This window comes from Syngnathus floridae, chromosome 18 (genome assembly GCF_059516105.1).
Source record: "Syngnathus floridae isolate MCC-2025c chromosome 18, RoL_Sflo_1.0, whole genome shotgun sequence".
Lineage (NCBI taxonomy): Eukaryota > Metazoa > Chordata > Actinopteri > Syngnathiformes > Syngnathidae > Syngnathus > Syngnathus floridae.
Genome location: NC_142430.1, coordinates 573,816 through 589,651, shown reverse-complemented (window position 1 = coordinate 589,651; position 15,836 = coordinate 573,816).

The window sequence follows — 15,836 nt, the reverse complement described above, 5'->3', positions numbered from 1 at the left end:
GTTCAGTGCGGCATGGTGTTGTTCAGTGCGGCATGGTGTTGTTCAGTGCGGCATAATGTTCAGTGCGGCATAATGTTGTTCAGTGCGGCATGGTGTTGTTCAGTGCGGGATGGTGTTGTTCAGTGCAGGATGGTGTTGTTCAGTGCGGCATGGTGTTCAGTGCGGGATGGTGTCTTTCAGTGCGGCATGGTGTCGTTCAGTGCGGCATGGTGTCTTTCAGTGCGGCATGGTGTCGTTCAGTGAGGCATGGTGTTGTTCAGTGCGGCATGGTGTTGTTTAGTGCGGCATGGTGTTGTTCAGTGCGGGATGGTGTTGTTCAGTGTGGCATGGTGTTCAGTGCGGCATGGTGTTGTTCAGTGCGGTATCGTGTTGTTCAGTGCGGTATCGTGTTTCTCAGTGCGGTATCGTGTTGTTCAGTGCAGTATCGTTGTGTTGTTCGTATTGTGTTTAACACTTAGCCTCTAACACTTAGCCTCTAACACTTAGCCTCTAGCATCTAGAAGGTAAATAAATAGGAAGGAAGGACTCACCGGTGACGTCTTCGCCCACGTCCAAGCGTTGTACTTTGTATTTTCATCCTTCTGACAGTGGAAAACATAGCCAACAAACACCGTGGAACCTAAACGAATGAAAGAAAACTATCATTTGGCCACAACCAACATTCACAGATACAACACAATGTGACGTGCGGGGTTGAGGTTAAAGGTTGAGTGAAGGGCCCTCGTTTTAAACTACTTTTTTGAAAAGGATTGGGAACAAGTAAGACGTATTTAATTTATTTAATGGGAAGTAGTAAGAGCTATTGAATTTAATCTATGTATTATATTCTATTGTATTGTATTCTGTTGTATTCTTTTGGATTGTATTCACACTAACCCCACTAAAACTTCAGCCCACAGAAACTCGCCTCTGGCGCCTAGCCTCTGGCACTTAGCCTCTAACACTTAGCCTTTAACACTTAGCCTTTAACACTTAGCCTTTAACACTTAGCCTAGAAGGTGAATAAATAGGGTTAAAGGTTGAGTGAAGGGACCTCGTTTTAAACTACTTTTTTGTAAAGGAGTGGGAACAAGTAAGACGTATTTAATTTATTTAATGGGAAGTAGTAAGACTTATTAAATTTATTTAATCTACTTTTCTTCCCAGGCAAAATTTGATGTGCTGCAATTCCAAATTTCCAAAGTGAATGAAGGAATGAAGTCCTTTAAATTATGATTTTGTATAAATACTAGGCATTAACACAAAATCGACGGCACAAAATGGGCAGACTTTACTTGTTTGAAAAGGACTGGTTACAAGACAGACTTTTTTAATTTATTTAATGGGAAGAAGACTTATTTAGTTTAATTGATCTATTTTTGTTCCCTGGCAAAATTCGATTTGCTGCAATTCCAAATTTCCAAAGTGAATGAAGGAAAGAAGTCGTTTAAATTATGATTTTGTTTAAATACTAGGCATAGACACAAAATCTACGGCACAAAATGGGCAGACTTTACTTGTTTGAAGAGGACTGGTTACAAGACAGACTTTTCTGATTTATTTAATGGGAAGAAGACTTATTTAGTTTATTTAATCTATTTTTGTTCCCTGGCAAAATTGGATTTGCTGAAATTGTATTTTGCCAAATCTTGCCTTGAGACCTGATAGGAAGTATTAAACGCTTAGTTAAATCAATACAAGTTGGTAATAAGAGCGAGTAATGTTGGTTGAACCGATGAATGAAGGTTGAAAGCAATTTAAATTATGACTTTGTATAAATACTAGATATTAACAGAACATCTACTGCGCGAAATGGGCAGAGTTTACTTGTTTGAGAAGGAGTGGCTTATTCAAAACTAAGATTTATTTAATCTGTTTGTTCCCAGGCAAAATTGGATGTGATGCAATTCCAAATTTCACCACATGATGGTGCCCAATTTTGACTTCATAGGACATATTAAACACTTAGCTTGTTATTATGTTCAAGGTAATCAGATTTGTTTATTATTCTAATGGCCTCTTCAAAACTATTCTGGATTACTACTTTGGATCTATTCTACATTACTTGGCAACAACATACTCTGTAACAGATTAGGCAGTATAATCATATCTGTTAACTTGAGAGTGCCCACACTCAATCTACTTATCGTGATGTGTTAAATCAATTACTGTTAGACATTATTTGTCTGATAATCTACCAAATCTTTGAATTGAAGAATTTGTGATTTAATTAATAGCTTGTTGTTATGTTAAGGGTAATCAGACTTGTATATAATTCTAATGGCCTTCTTTTGAAAACTATTCTGAATTACAACTTTGGATCTTATATTACTTTGCAACAATCTACTCCGTGACAGATTAGGCAGTATAATCACATATGTTAACTTCAGTGCCCACACTGTATTTATTTATGGTTATTTGTTAAATCAAGTACTGTTAGACATGAAATAGGAAGTGTTTAACATAAATGTTATGGCTACTCACCATTGTAGCTCGCTCCTGGTCAATGATACGAGCCTCTTCTTGCAGTGGAAAACTTGCAGCCAACAAACACCGTGGAACCTAAAGGAATGAAATTAAACATTAACATTTCGCCTCGACCAATTTTCACACGTACAACGCAACGCGGCTACACTTCTGCTATTACAAACGTAAATCTCCTTAAACACAATGAGTGTTACTTACCGTGTACGCTCTAGACGGTCCAGTTGCAAGCAGAAAATAAAGATATTTCTGTTGATAATCGTCGCTGCTCAGTGGCTCACGGCCATCGCGCCAACAGATTTGAATTTTGGCGGAGGTTCGGGCAATTACGTCATATCCACGGCACATGACTGCGACGTAATACCCGCTTATCTGAAACGGCAGTTAAAAGTAGAGTTACATCAAGTTTTCTTGGAACCTAAACGAATGAAAGAAAACTATCATTTGGCCACAACCAACATTCACAGATACAACACAACGTGCGGGGTTGGGGTTAAAGATTGAGTGAAGGGCCCTCGTTTTAAACTACTGTTTTGAAAAGGAGTGGGAACAAGTAAGACGTATTTAATTTATTTAATGGGAAGTAGTAAGACTTATTAAATTTATTTAATCTACTTTTCTTCCCAGGCAAAATTTGATGTGCTGCAATTCCAAATTTCCAAAGTGAATGAAGGAATGAAGTCCTTTAAATTATGATTTTGTATAAATACTAGGCATTAACACAAAATCGACGGCACAAAATGGGCAGACTTTACTTGTTTGAAAAGGACTGGTTACAAGACAGACTTTTTTAATTTATTTAATGGGAAGAAGACTTATTTAGTTTAATTGATCTATTTTTGTTCCCTGCCAAAATTCGATTTGCTGCAATTCCAAATTTCCAAAGTGAATGAAGGAAAGAAGTCGTTTAAATTATGATTTTGTTTAAATACTAGGCATAGACACAAAATCTACGGCACAAAATGGGCAGACTTTACTTGTTTGAAGAGGACTGGTTACAAGACAGACTTTTCTGATTTATTTAATGGGAAGAGGACTTATTTAGTTTATTTAATCTATTTTTGTTCCCTGGCAAAATTGGATTTGCTGAAATTGTATTTTGCCAAATCTCGATTTGAGACCTGATAGGAAGTATTAAACGCTTAGTTAAATCAATACAAGTTGGTAATAAGAGCGAGTAATGTTGGTTGAACCGATGAATGAAGGTTGAAAGCAATTTAAATTATGACTTTGTATAAATACTAGATATTAACAGAACATCTACTGCGCAAAATGGGCAGAGTTTACTTGTTTGAGAAGGAGTGGCTTATTCAAAACTAACATTTATGTAATCTGTTTGTTCCCAGGCAAAATTGGATGTGATGCAATTCCAAATTTCACCACATGATGGTGCCCAATTTTGACTTCATAGGACATATTAAACACTTAGCTTGTTATTATGTTCAAGGTAATCAGATTTGTTTATCATTCTAATGGCCTCTTCAAAACTATTCTGGATTACTACTTTGGATCTATTCTACATTACTTGGCAACAACATACTCTGTAACAGATTAGGCAGTATAATCACATATGTTAACTTGAGAGTGCCCACACTCAATCTACTTATCGTGATGTGTTAAATCAATTACTGTTAGACATTATTTGTCTGATAATCTACCAAATCTTTGAATTGAAGAATTTGTGATTTAATTAATAGCTTGTTCAGGGTAATCAGACTTGTATATAATTCTAATGGCCTTCTTTTGAAAACTATTCTGAATTACAACTTTGGATCTTATATTACTTTGCAACAATCTACTCCGTGACAGATTAGGCAGTATAATCACATATGTTAACTTCAGTGCCCACACTGTATTTATTTATGGTTATTTGTTAAATCAAGTACTGTTAGACATGAAATAGGAAGTGTTTAACATAAATGTTATGGCTACTCACCATTGTAGCTCGCTCCTGGTCAATGATACGAGCCTCTTCTTGCAGTGGAAAACTTGCAGCCAACAAACACCGTGGAACCTAAAGGAATGAAATTAAACATTAACATTTCGCCTCGACCAATTTTCACACGTACAACGCAACGCGGCTACACTTCTGCTATTACAAACGTAAATCTCCTTAAACACAATGAGTGTTACTTACCGTGTACGCTCTAGACGGTCCAGTTGCAAGCAGAAAATAAAGATATTTCTGTTGATAATCGTCGCTGCTCAGTGGCTCACGGCCATCGCGCCAACAGATTTGAATTTTGGCGGAGGTTCGGGCAATTACGTCATATCCGCGGCATTTGACTGCGACGTAATACCCGCTTATCTGAAACGGCAGTTAAAAGTAGAGTTACATCAAGTTTTCTTGGAACCTAAACGAATGAAAGAAAACTATCATTTGGCCACAACCAACATTCACAGATACAACACAACGTGCGGGGTTGAGGTTAAAGATTGAGTGAAGGGCCCTCGTTTTAAACTACTGTTTTGAAAAGGAGTGGGAACAAGTAAGACGTATTTAATTTATTTAATGGGAAGTAGTAAGACTTATTAAATTTATTTAATCTACTTTTCTTCCCAGGCAAAATTTGATGTGCTGCAATTCCAAATTTCCAAAGTGAATGAAGGAATGAAGTCCTTTAAATTATGATTTTGTATAAATACTAGGCATTAACACAAAATCGACGGCACAAAATGGGCAGACTTTACTTGTTTGAAAAGGACTGGTTACAAGACAGACTTTTTTAATTTATTTAATGGGAAGAAGACTTATTTAGTTTAATTGATCTATTTTTGTTCCCTGCCAAAATTCGATTTGCTGCAATTCCAAATTTCCAAAGTGAATGAAGGAAAGAAGTCGTTTAAATTATGATTTTGTTTAAATACTAGGCATAGACACAAAATCTACGGCACAAAATGGGCAGACTTTACTTGTTTGAAGAGGACTGGTTACAAGACAGACTTTTCTGATTTATTTAATGGGAAGAGGACTTATTTAGTTTATTTAATCTATTTTTGTTCCCTGGCAAAATTGGATTTGCTGAAATTGTATTTTGCCAAATCTCGATTTGAGACCTGATAGGAAGTATTAAACGCTTAGTTAAATCAATACAAGTTGGTAATAAGAGCGAGTAATGTTGGTTGAACCGATGAATGAAGGTTGAAAGCAATTTAAATTATGACTTTGTATAAATACTAGATATTAACAGAACATCTACTGCGCAAAATGGGCAGAGTTTACTTGTTTGAGAAGGAGTGGCTTATTCAAAACTAAGATTTATGTAATCTGTTTGTTCCCAGGCAAAATTGGATGTGATGCAATTCCAAATTTCACCACATGATGGTGCCCAATTTTGACTTCATAGGACATATTAAACACTTAGCTTGTTATTATGTTCAAGGTAATCAGATTTGTTTATCATTCTAATGGCCTCTTCAAAACTATTCTGGATTACTACTTTGGATCTATTCTACATTACTTGGCAACAACATACTCTGTAACAGATTAGGCAGTATAATCACATATGTTAACTTGAGAGTGCCCACACTCAATCTACTTATCGTGATGTGTTAAATCAATTACTGTTAGACATTATTTGTCTGATAATCTACCAAATCTTTGAATTGAAGAATTTGTGATTTAATTAATAGCTTGTTCAGGGTAATCAGACTTGTATATAATTCTAATGGCCTTCTTTTGAAAACTATTCTGAATTACAACTTTGGATCTTATATTACTTTGCAACAATCTACTCGGTGACAGATTAGGCAGTATAATCACATATGTTAACTTCAGTGCCCACACTGTATTTATTTATGGTTATTTGTTAAATCAAGTACTGTTAGACATGAAATAGGAAGTGTTTAACATAAATGTTATGGCTACTCACCATTGTAGCTCGCTCCTGGTCAATGATATGAGCCTCTTCTTGCAGTGGAAAACTTGCAGCCAACAAACACCGTGGAACCTAAAGGAATGAAATTAAACATTAACATTTCGCCCGGACCAACATTCACACGTACAACGCAACGCGGCTACACTTCTGCTATTACAAACGTAAATCTCCTTAAACACAACGAGTGTTACTTACCGTGTACGCTCTAGGCAAAATTGGATGTGATGCAATTCCAAATCTATCTGAAACGGCAGTTAAAAGTAGAGTTACATCAAGTTTTCTTTTTTAATCAACACAATCATTTACAACCGTTGACCAGAAAGAATCGTCGAAATTCGACGTCCCCCACAAACGCCACGCTCACTCGCTTTTCAGGGCAACAAAAGTACTTCTTTTTAAAAACGATGAGTTGTACTTACCGTGTACGCTCTGGACGGTCCAGTTGCAAGCAGAAAATAAAAATATTTCTCTTGTTAGTCGTATGTTACCATCCGCTGTGTCTTTGTCAACATCGCCGCCATTTTCCTACTTCCTGCTGTGAGCCACGCCCACGGATTTAAATTTGGGCGGAAGCTCTTTCCATTGGCGTCGTTTTCGCGTATAGCAAATCCGATTGGTTGGGAAGGGGGCACGGTTATGCAGCCGAGGAGTCCTGTGATCGGTGGGATGTAAAGTAGGCGTCGACGTCACGTCCGCGTCACGTGACCACGACGTGGCAGACGTCAAATAGCAACCGCTGTTTTGTTTAGTAGACTTACAGTTGTTATGCATTGACATAATGGCGCACACACCAAATAGATTTAAATAAATTAAATAATTCTTCTGCCCACTCTCTTTTAAACAAGTTAACTCTCCCCGCGGATTTGAATTCCGGCGAAAGTTACGCCCATCGACGTCACGTATGTCACGTGACCACGACGTGGCAGATGTCATATAGCAACCGCTGTTTTGTTTAGTAGATTTACAGTTGTTATGCATTGGCGTAATGGTGTGCACTCAAAATAGATTTAAATAAATTAAATATTTCTTCTGCCTACTCCCTTTTAAACAAGTTAACTCTGCCCACGTCCATTGACGTCTTGTCTGAGTCACGTGACCACGACGTCTGCCATTTCGAGAGCCCAATTGACACTCATAGTTTAAAGAAATGTGTTTGCCCATCCTACTTTGTGGAATTTCACCACATGCGCTTTTGACCAAAATACCAAATTGAACTCAAGTGAAGCCAACACGCACAACCCCCCCCCCACACACACACACACACACACACACAAATGTTGATATGAACATAAAAGAGCCGCATGCGGTTCGGGAGTTGCGGCTTGGCCAAACCTGTACTATACAACTTTATTTGTATAAAATTTTCACAACAGCTGTCACACAAACAAAGCGGGAAAAACCGAAGACGTGCGTGTTCCGCCCACGCTGGATTTATTTGCACCTTTGAAAAGACACCGTATTGCCGCAGATGTGGCAAAGAGTACTTTTGGGCATCTGAGACGGAAGGATGTCCAAAGCATCACGTCACCTGCTCTGGTAGGCATGGTGGTGGGACGTTGAGGTCAACCGCTTTGGGGTTGGCTGAATCTTTGATCGCAGGATGCCACACACTTGAAGACAGAAGCAGAAAAGCAGAGCTAAATGCAAAATGTACTCACCGGTGACTCCAATTTTTTTCCCCCCTGAAGAAACAGCTGGACGGGTGGCCCCGGCTGGCCAGTGGGACTCTTGTTATTCTGACCCTTTTTAGTGCGCGTTTGGGGCAACAACCGTTTTTTGTGGCGCTCTCTTCTGGTTCAAAAGTGCCCTGCATGTGAATTTGCTTTTCCTGCCTTCTGATTGGATGAGCGCCGGTGTGACGCGGTGCCTCTGTCACCGTGGCGGGGGGTATACGTTGGCATCGGAGCGTCTGCCAACGTCTGAGACCGGCTGGCAGTGTATCGGAGGTGTCGAGTGCGGTGCCGCTGGAGCTCACTCACCAGCTGGTGTTAGGGCCACAGAATGAAGGCCAAGGAGAAGAATAGAAAGAGAAACAGAAACTTCTCCTCCAATTGTTTGATTTGTCTCTTCTGAGCTTCGATGAATTCTTTCAGCTCTTTGTTCCTCTAGGACGGACAAATGGAAAGTGGCATTCAAAAGCCAGTAAGCGTGCAAGTAAGTGCCGGGCTGGCTTTGGGCCCTTACCTGTTGCGCGCTGTGCAGCAGATCCATTCTCTCTTGGAGGATGCAAGCGTCGCGCTCCCTCAACTCGCACATCAGGGCTCGCTTCCATTGGTCCACGGCGCTCCTAAGCTCTTCTCTCTGATCCGCCGTCAGCACGTCATTCACGCCAGCGTGGCTGGCTTTTTCGCCGTCCGTGGCGGGGCAGTCCCGCTGCGGTAGCGCCTCGTACAACATGGCCTCCAGCTCCAGGATCCTCTGGGCCGCAATCCTCGTCCATCAGTGGTCCGGCGGGAGATTTGAGGGCGGCTTACCTTATGAGCCTGGTCCATGGAACAGTTCCTGAAGTCCAACTCTTCATCCAGGTAGCCCTTCTGCTTGCAGAACATATCCTAGCACAGCTCAAGGTCAGAATTGTTGGGGCACATTGCCGGAGTTCCCCTTGGCTGATGTCGCGTGTCTGTCTACCTTCTCACTTTCAATGTCCAACATCTTCTGTTGAAGTGCTGACTTGGTCACTTTGATGTATTCTAACCACTGAGGAAAGGCTGCTGTCACATAAGCAGAATGCGAGAGCGTGCGTGGACGTGCGCGTTACCTTCTCGGCTAGGGTGAGAAGGGTCCTGGCGTGAATCACGACCACCTGCTCCTCGTTGGTGAGATTCTGCAAGAGCCCAAAGGCACAGCGTCAACAAGCTTCTTTCAGCGCAAAGCCTTCCAAAAGTCACATTTGAGCCGCCGAGTCTCGTGGAGTGCGAACATAAGGAGTTCGACATACACTTACGGCGTTATAGCCCAGGATGTCCAGCTTCTTCATCAGATCACTGATGACGATGTCCGGGGGAAAGGCGCAAGGAGCAATGTAAGGTGTTCTGGGACCTCGGGTTAAGGTTAGGGTTGCGAGGGACGCCTTACCTACGCTCACGCCCTCGGCCTCGCAGTAGATCTGCAAAGGGCTGAGGCCGTCTGGGAAACGGACTTGCAGAAACTTCAAGACGGGGGAGCGCCACTCCCTCTCCTGAAAGGCAGAGGCATGCATCCGTCCGTCCGTCCGTCCGTCCGTCACATCTCTGGCCTCAACACGCTTGTGCGAGTCTTCCCACCTCCAGCTCCAGGATGCGGAACTCAAGCAGTTCGTTTTGGTCTCGGATATCCTGGATGTGCTCTTTCAGACGCGCTTCTTCCGCCTCCATCCGCCTGACCTGAAAAGACAGTCAGACCTCATCTGCGGGGCTTCCCGACAGGTGTGACGCCAAGCGACTCCGCCCAGCGCCTTTCTTTCCGTCACCTTTTCGGCCAACTGCTGATTGCTCTGACGCAGCAGCTGCTTCTCCTCCACCCACTTGACATTCTAGAAGAGACAAACGCGTGGACAGCTTTGGAATGTTGTGTCATTTTCATCCACAAATTCTTTGGTTGACTGGAAAATGACATTTGCTTTTCTCCGCATTTTCCCAGCCACGTTCGGGGGGGGGGGGGGGGGGTTGGTCCAGTAATGCCAGACGGATGAGTGACTGAAGAATGTAGCTATTTTGTCTGAGAAAAAGGTGTGCTCATTGATGAGCTTACCTGTCCTTGTTGCTTCAGCGCTGACTCCAGATCTGCTACTCTGCTTTGATAGTGACCCATTTCTACCATCAGCTTTTCTCTGGTCTGAAAGGAGGAGGAGGGAGGCTCCTCCTCCTCCTTTCAGACCAGAGAACACCCGAGGCTGGGTGAGAACGGGGAGGCTGCGACCCGGCCGGGGGCTGCGGGAAGGGGCGCCACCTTGATCTCCTTCTCGGCGTCGTAGTCCCCTTTCGCTGGTCTGGGCTAGCAGAGCGTAGGCTCGTTGCAGCGCTTGATATTCTTGCGTCAGCTGGCGGTAGCGAAGCTCCGCCTCTTCATGCACACACCAATGCAACACAGCACTAGTACCAGAATCAGTCAGACCGGCGACAAAGCACCCGCGACGCAAAGACGAGTCCGATTCCAGGCTGAAGAGGAATGTTTGGTGCCAATACGCTGGCAGAAATGGCGGGCTACCTCTTCGGGTTCCGTGTCGGGGGTTCTGTCGGTGTGAAAAGACAAGGACGATCCGTCCGAGTCCACCAACACGTCTTCGTCGTAGCCGTAAAATGTTTCGATGACCTGCGGGCGCGGAAGCAAACATCTCTCTGAACAAACTGAAGCGACACCTCACGATGAATCGACGAGAGGAACGATAGCGAGAAAAAGGCCATTTCATCTTGCGCAACACCAAGCAGCCGCAAACAAACAGACTCACCTTGCAGGACCTCACGCTTTGTTCCTCCTCAGAGATTCTCGACGTCGGTATCGTAGCAGCAAATCTCTCTCCTGTCGACACAAATAATCCGCCTTTGAGATTCTTTGGATGCAAAGGGAACGAACGGCTCCGGCGCAGAAACAAACGCGACTCACAATGACATTTCTGACATGAGCTCCTGTCTCCAGAGCCTGAAAAACACGTCACCGGCGATGATTGGAGGGACGCTCGTCTTTTCCAAAAGTGACAACTACAGGGTGTGTCAGGGTTTTCCAGATTATCTTTATCGTATCATTGTGTTGCTTTGACTTTGACTGCGACCTGTAATAAATAATATTATTTATCCCTTATTTATCCCTATCGCTTATCCCTTCCTACACAAAGTCGTAAAACACCCCTTGCTATGTTTTGACTAGAGGTCAAGGGCTTCCTCTATTCAATCCACTCTTACACCCACCCTGTTTCTCTTAATTAAAATGCTCGTGCAGGAGCCGAGAGTCAGACTTCATTCGTACAACGGATGGACTCTCCACCTGCAGGTGTCCAAAAGAACTTACTTGTCTCCCGTGTGGTTCTTGCAAAATAAGTTGGAGCGAGCGCAACTCTAACAGGGTGCATTTTGCCACTAGCTGCCTACGGACAATGACGTCGCGCTCGCGGCTCATGGTTGACGGGCTGAGCAGCCGGGCAAGTCCGTCGTTTTCAGCGCACAGCGAGTGGCAAAGGCGCTGACAAAACGGGAGCTTTGAGCTGCTGAAAACGGCAAAACAAGTCTAAAGCGTGTTCAAACGCGTGCGCACAATGCTCCTGCTTGAAAGGTCGGAATTTAAGGGGCCAATTTTTTGGATGGCGGCCGCCGGCCAAGCTTTGGACGGAAAAGGTTTCCTGGCGACAGCGAGCGAGCGCGGCGCTGCCGTACGTGCACCGAGTCGCCTGCCTGAAGACCTTGGACAAGTCGTCGATGATGTGCCGCTGCTCCACAACTTGAAGGAACTCCATTTCACCGTCCTGCTGGCCGCAACCGCGGTCCAGGTCATTGAGCGAACTAGGCCTTCTCTGTGGAACACAAATGCAGTGGACTCTGTTGGCACGCCGCCGTTGTCCGCGTCGACTTACCAAGCTTGCCATCTCCTCGTTCTCCTGGGTGACAAAGCGCACTTTGTTTTCAAGGCGACACAGCACCAGCGAGAGTTCTTCATTCTTCCTGCTCAGGCGTTTGTTTTTGTACAGGAGTGGCAGAAACTGGCTTTCTGTTTCTCTCAGTCGCTTTAGCTGCAAGCATGAAGTGCGGGATGTGAAAGACGCACAACACGCGGGCCAGAACGTATCCATTCCTTTTGCATCGGTTTGAACGGAATCGTGGCTTTGGCTCCCAATAAAAGACATCTACCAGGCAACCGACTCGCCGCGCCGCTCAACTAATAAGCAAGCGCAATGGGTGCCTCGCTGGATGGCGCGCATCAAACGTAGCGCAAACCTTCAAGCGTGCCGTCAATAAATTACCAGTTCATTGCGCTCTTCAGAAAGCAGGGCGTTTCGATCCTCCAGTTTCCTGATGACTGCGCTGAGCTCAGCGATTTTCAGATGAAACCGTCGCGTGTCCCGATCCTCCTGAGACTGAAAACGCCCCGCAACACACACACACAAGCACTCGTTCAAAGTTCAAAACTGTTTTTGTGCTACCTTCCTCCAGCAACGAACTAAGTCATGCGTACTGCAAGTGTGTGATGAGGTGGCTTACGCAATGAAGAGGATTGCTAGTAGCGGCGTTGACCCCACTTCCAGGGTAGTTTAGGCCCGCCCTTTGGGAATCCCTCAGGGCAGCGATCTGCTGCTCGGCAGCCTGAGTCTGCAGCTGAAGGCGGTGGACGTGGCCGGCCCCAGGGCTTCATCCAAAACACTAACCGCTCTGTCTTTCAGCTTGATCTCATCCGTCTGGATGTACAAACGGGGAGCGCTCAGGCAGGCGGGCAAACTCATTTGCCAGAATTGTGACAAAAACAAAGAGAGCAACCGGCCAATTTTTTTCTGGAATCGACTAGAACACCTTTGCTGTGACAAAAGCGAAGCGAGCAACCGGACATTTTCTTCTTGTGAAATAGAATAGAATAGAATGCCTTAGGTGTCATTGCACTGCAGGTATACAACGAAATTGGGAACATAGCCACGCACCGCGCATCTGATCAGTCCTACCAGTCGGCGGATCTCCCTCTCGCAGTCTCTCTTGGTTCGGCTCAGCTCCTCCCGATGCTGGTGATGAGCCGATCGGAGCTCGGCCGCTCGGGACTGCCAGGCCTGCTGGGCCGCTGCCAGGGCTTCTTCCGCGCTCCTGGTGGAGGCGACACCGCTCGGTCTCCCGACACCGCCGCGTCTCCTCCACCTCCGCCAGCAAAGCGCCCCCCCTCCTCACCTGAGCAGACATTGCGCCACACCGGGCCGTTGAGACCGCAACGGAGCGCCGCGACGCTTACTGGGGACAAGCTACACAATACGGTAGCGGCCGCATCGAAGCCCGACGTGGCGTGCGGATAGTCAGACACGGATAGAGCGGATCACCTTGTCCATGGAGCCGTCCCTCAGGCTGAGGACCAAGGCATTCAGTCGCTGGATCTCTCCATCTTTGATTTTGATCACTCTCATCAGCTCCATTTCATGCTGCCGCAGTAATGTCTCCCTGGTAATGGCTAACTCTTTCTGCTTCTCCTCATGGAGTTTGCTTTTGAGTTCCGTCATGGCGGCGGTGGCACGGTGGTGCTCCGCCCGCAGGTCCTGACTTCTCTCTCTCTCCAGACAGCTGACCTGACATGACTTAGACTTAGACAAACTTTATTGTCATCTTGTCTGCACATGGTGCATACAAAACGAAATTCCGTTGCATACGTCTTACAACAAAGTAGTGATATTGCAGTTGAATAGAAGTAACATATCCTATGAAAATATATATATATACATATATACTATATATATATATATATATATATATTAAAAATAAGTATAAAGTGCAGCAGTGATAATTATGCAATAGTGCAAGTAGGCAAAACAGTATTCAAGAGTGTGCAGAGGAATGCTAAACCATGTATTAAACTTCTATTTAAAGGGTTTATACAAGTTCAGTAAAGTTGGTAGTGCGAGATAGTGCAAGATAGAGGTCCGTAGTGTCATAAAGTACAGTTCTGTGAATGTGTGATGCAGAGTTCAGTTTAGAGCTCAACAGTTCTAGTGTTCAACAGTCTGATGACAGCAGGGAAAAAGCTGTTGCAGAACCTGGTGGACCTGCAGCGGATGCTGCAAACCTCTTCCCAGAGGGCAGCAGGGAGAACAGTCCATGGTGGGGGTGTGATGGGTCATTGATGATGTTACGGGCACGGGACATGCAGCGCTGAGATGAAATGTCCTGAATGGAGGGAAGAGGAGCCCCTATGATCCTCTCTGCTGTCCTCACCACTCTCCTCACGTTCTTCCAATCGGAGGCGGTGCAGCCTCCACACCACACAGAGAGACAGCTTGTCAGAATGCTCTCTATGGTGCTCCTGTAGAACGTCCTCATGATGGGTGGGGGCAGGTGGGCTCTCCTCATCCTCCGCAGGAAGTACAAGCGCTTCTGTGCCCTCTTGACCAGTGCCGTAGTGTTCATAGTCCAGGTGAGGTCTTCTGTGATGTGGACCCCCAGGAATTTGGTGGTGCTGACCACCTCCACAGCTGAGCTGTTGATGATCAGTGGAGCGTGGTGAGGCTGTTTTTTCCTGAAGTCGACGATGATCTCCTTCATCTTCTCCTCATTCAGGATCAGGCTGTTTTCTCTGCACCAGCCCACCAGCTGCTCCACCTCCTCTCTGTAGTCCAGGTCGTTGTTGTCTCTGATGAGCCCCACCACCGTTGTGTCGTCTGCTGACTTCACGATGTGATTGGTGGTGAACCTGAGGACGCAGTCGTGTGTCATCAGGGTGCACAGCAGGGGGCTCAGGACGCAGCCCTGAAGGGAGCCTGTGCTGAGGGTGGTGACATCAGAGGTGTTCTGTCCGACCCGGACTGACTGAGGTCTGTTGGTGAGGAAGTCTAGCAGCCAGTTGCGAAGGGGGGTGTTGAAGCCCAGGTGTTCCAATTTTCCTACCAGATGCTGTGGGATGATGGTGTTAAACGCTGAGCTGAAGTCCAGGAACAGCCTCCGCACATGGGTGTTCTTCTCCTCCAGGTGAGCCAGGCTCAGGTGAAGAACGGAGGAGATGGCGTCCTGAGTGGAGCGGTTTTGCCGGTCGGCAAACTGGAACGGGTCAAATAATAGGGGGAGTCTGGAAACGATGTGACCTTTAAGCAGCCTTTCGAAGCACTTCATCATAACCGGAGTCAGTGCAACAGGCCGGTAATCATTAAATGAGGTGATTTGAGGTTTCTTCGGCACCGGAATGATGGAGGCAGTCTTAAAGCACGCCGGCACTGTGGCTTGGCCCAGCGAGGTGTTAAAAATGTCTGTGATGACCCCAGCCAGATGACTTGCACATTCCCTGAACACACGCCCAGGAATGTTGTCGGGGCCAGGGGCCTTACAGGGGTTGACTCTCCTCAGGGTCTTCAACACATCGGCGGAGTCAAGGCAGAGTACCTCCTCTTCCTGATGGGGGACAGTTTTAACTGCTGGAGTGCCGTTTAGTGCCTCGAACCTCCCAAAGAAGTTATTTAGACCATTTAGAAAGTCAGCATCAACTACACCCACCGGGGGGGGGGAGGGTGAGTTGTAGTCTGTAATCGCCCGTATGCCTTGCCACATACTCCTGATGTTTTTGACGTCGTGGAAACGATCCTGAAATTTTCGACTGCGGTCTCGCTTCGCTATCCTGATGGCACGGTTCAAGTTGGCTCTCGCTGTCCTCAGTGTCTCCTTGTCGCCAGACTTGAAGGCAGAGTTCCGCGCTCGTAGCGTTTGACGTACCTCCTCAGTCATCCAGGGTCGTTGGTTGCCCCGGGTGATGATATTCTTAGTGGTGCTGACGTCCTCGGTGCATTTGTTGATGTAGGCTGACACAGTCATGGCACACGCATGTCTAATCTACATCGGGAAAACTGGGAGGGAG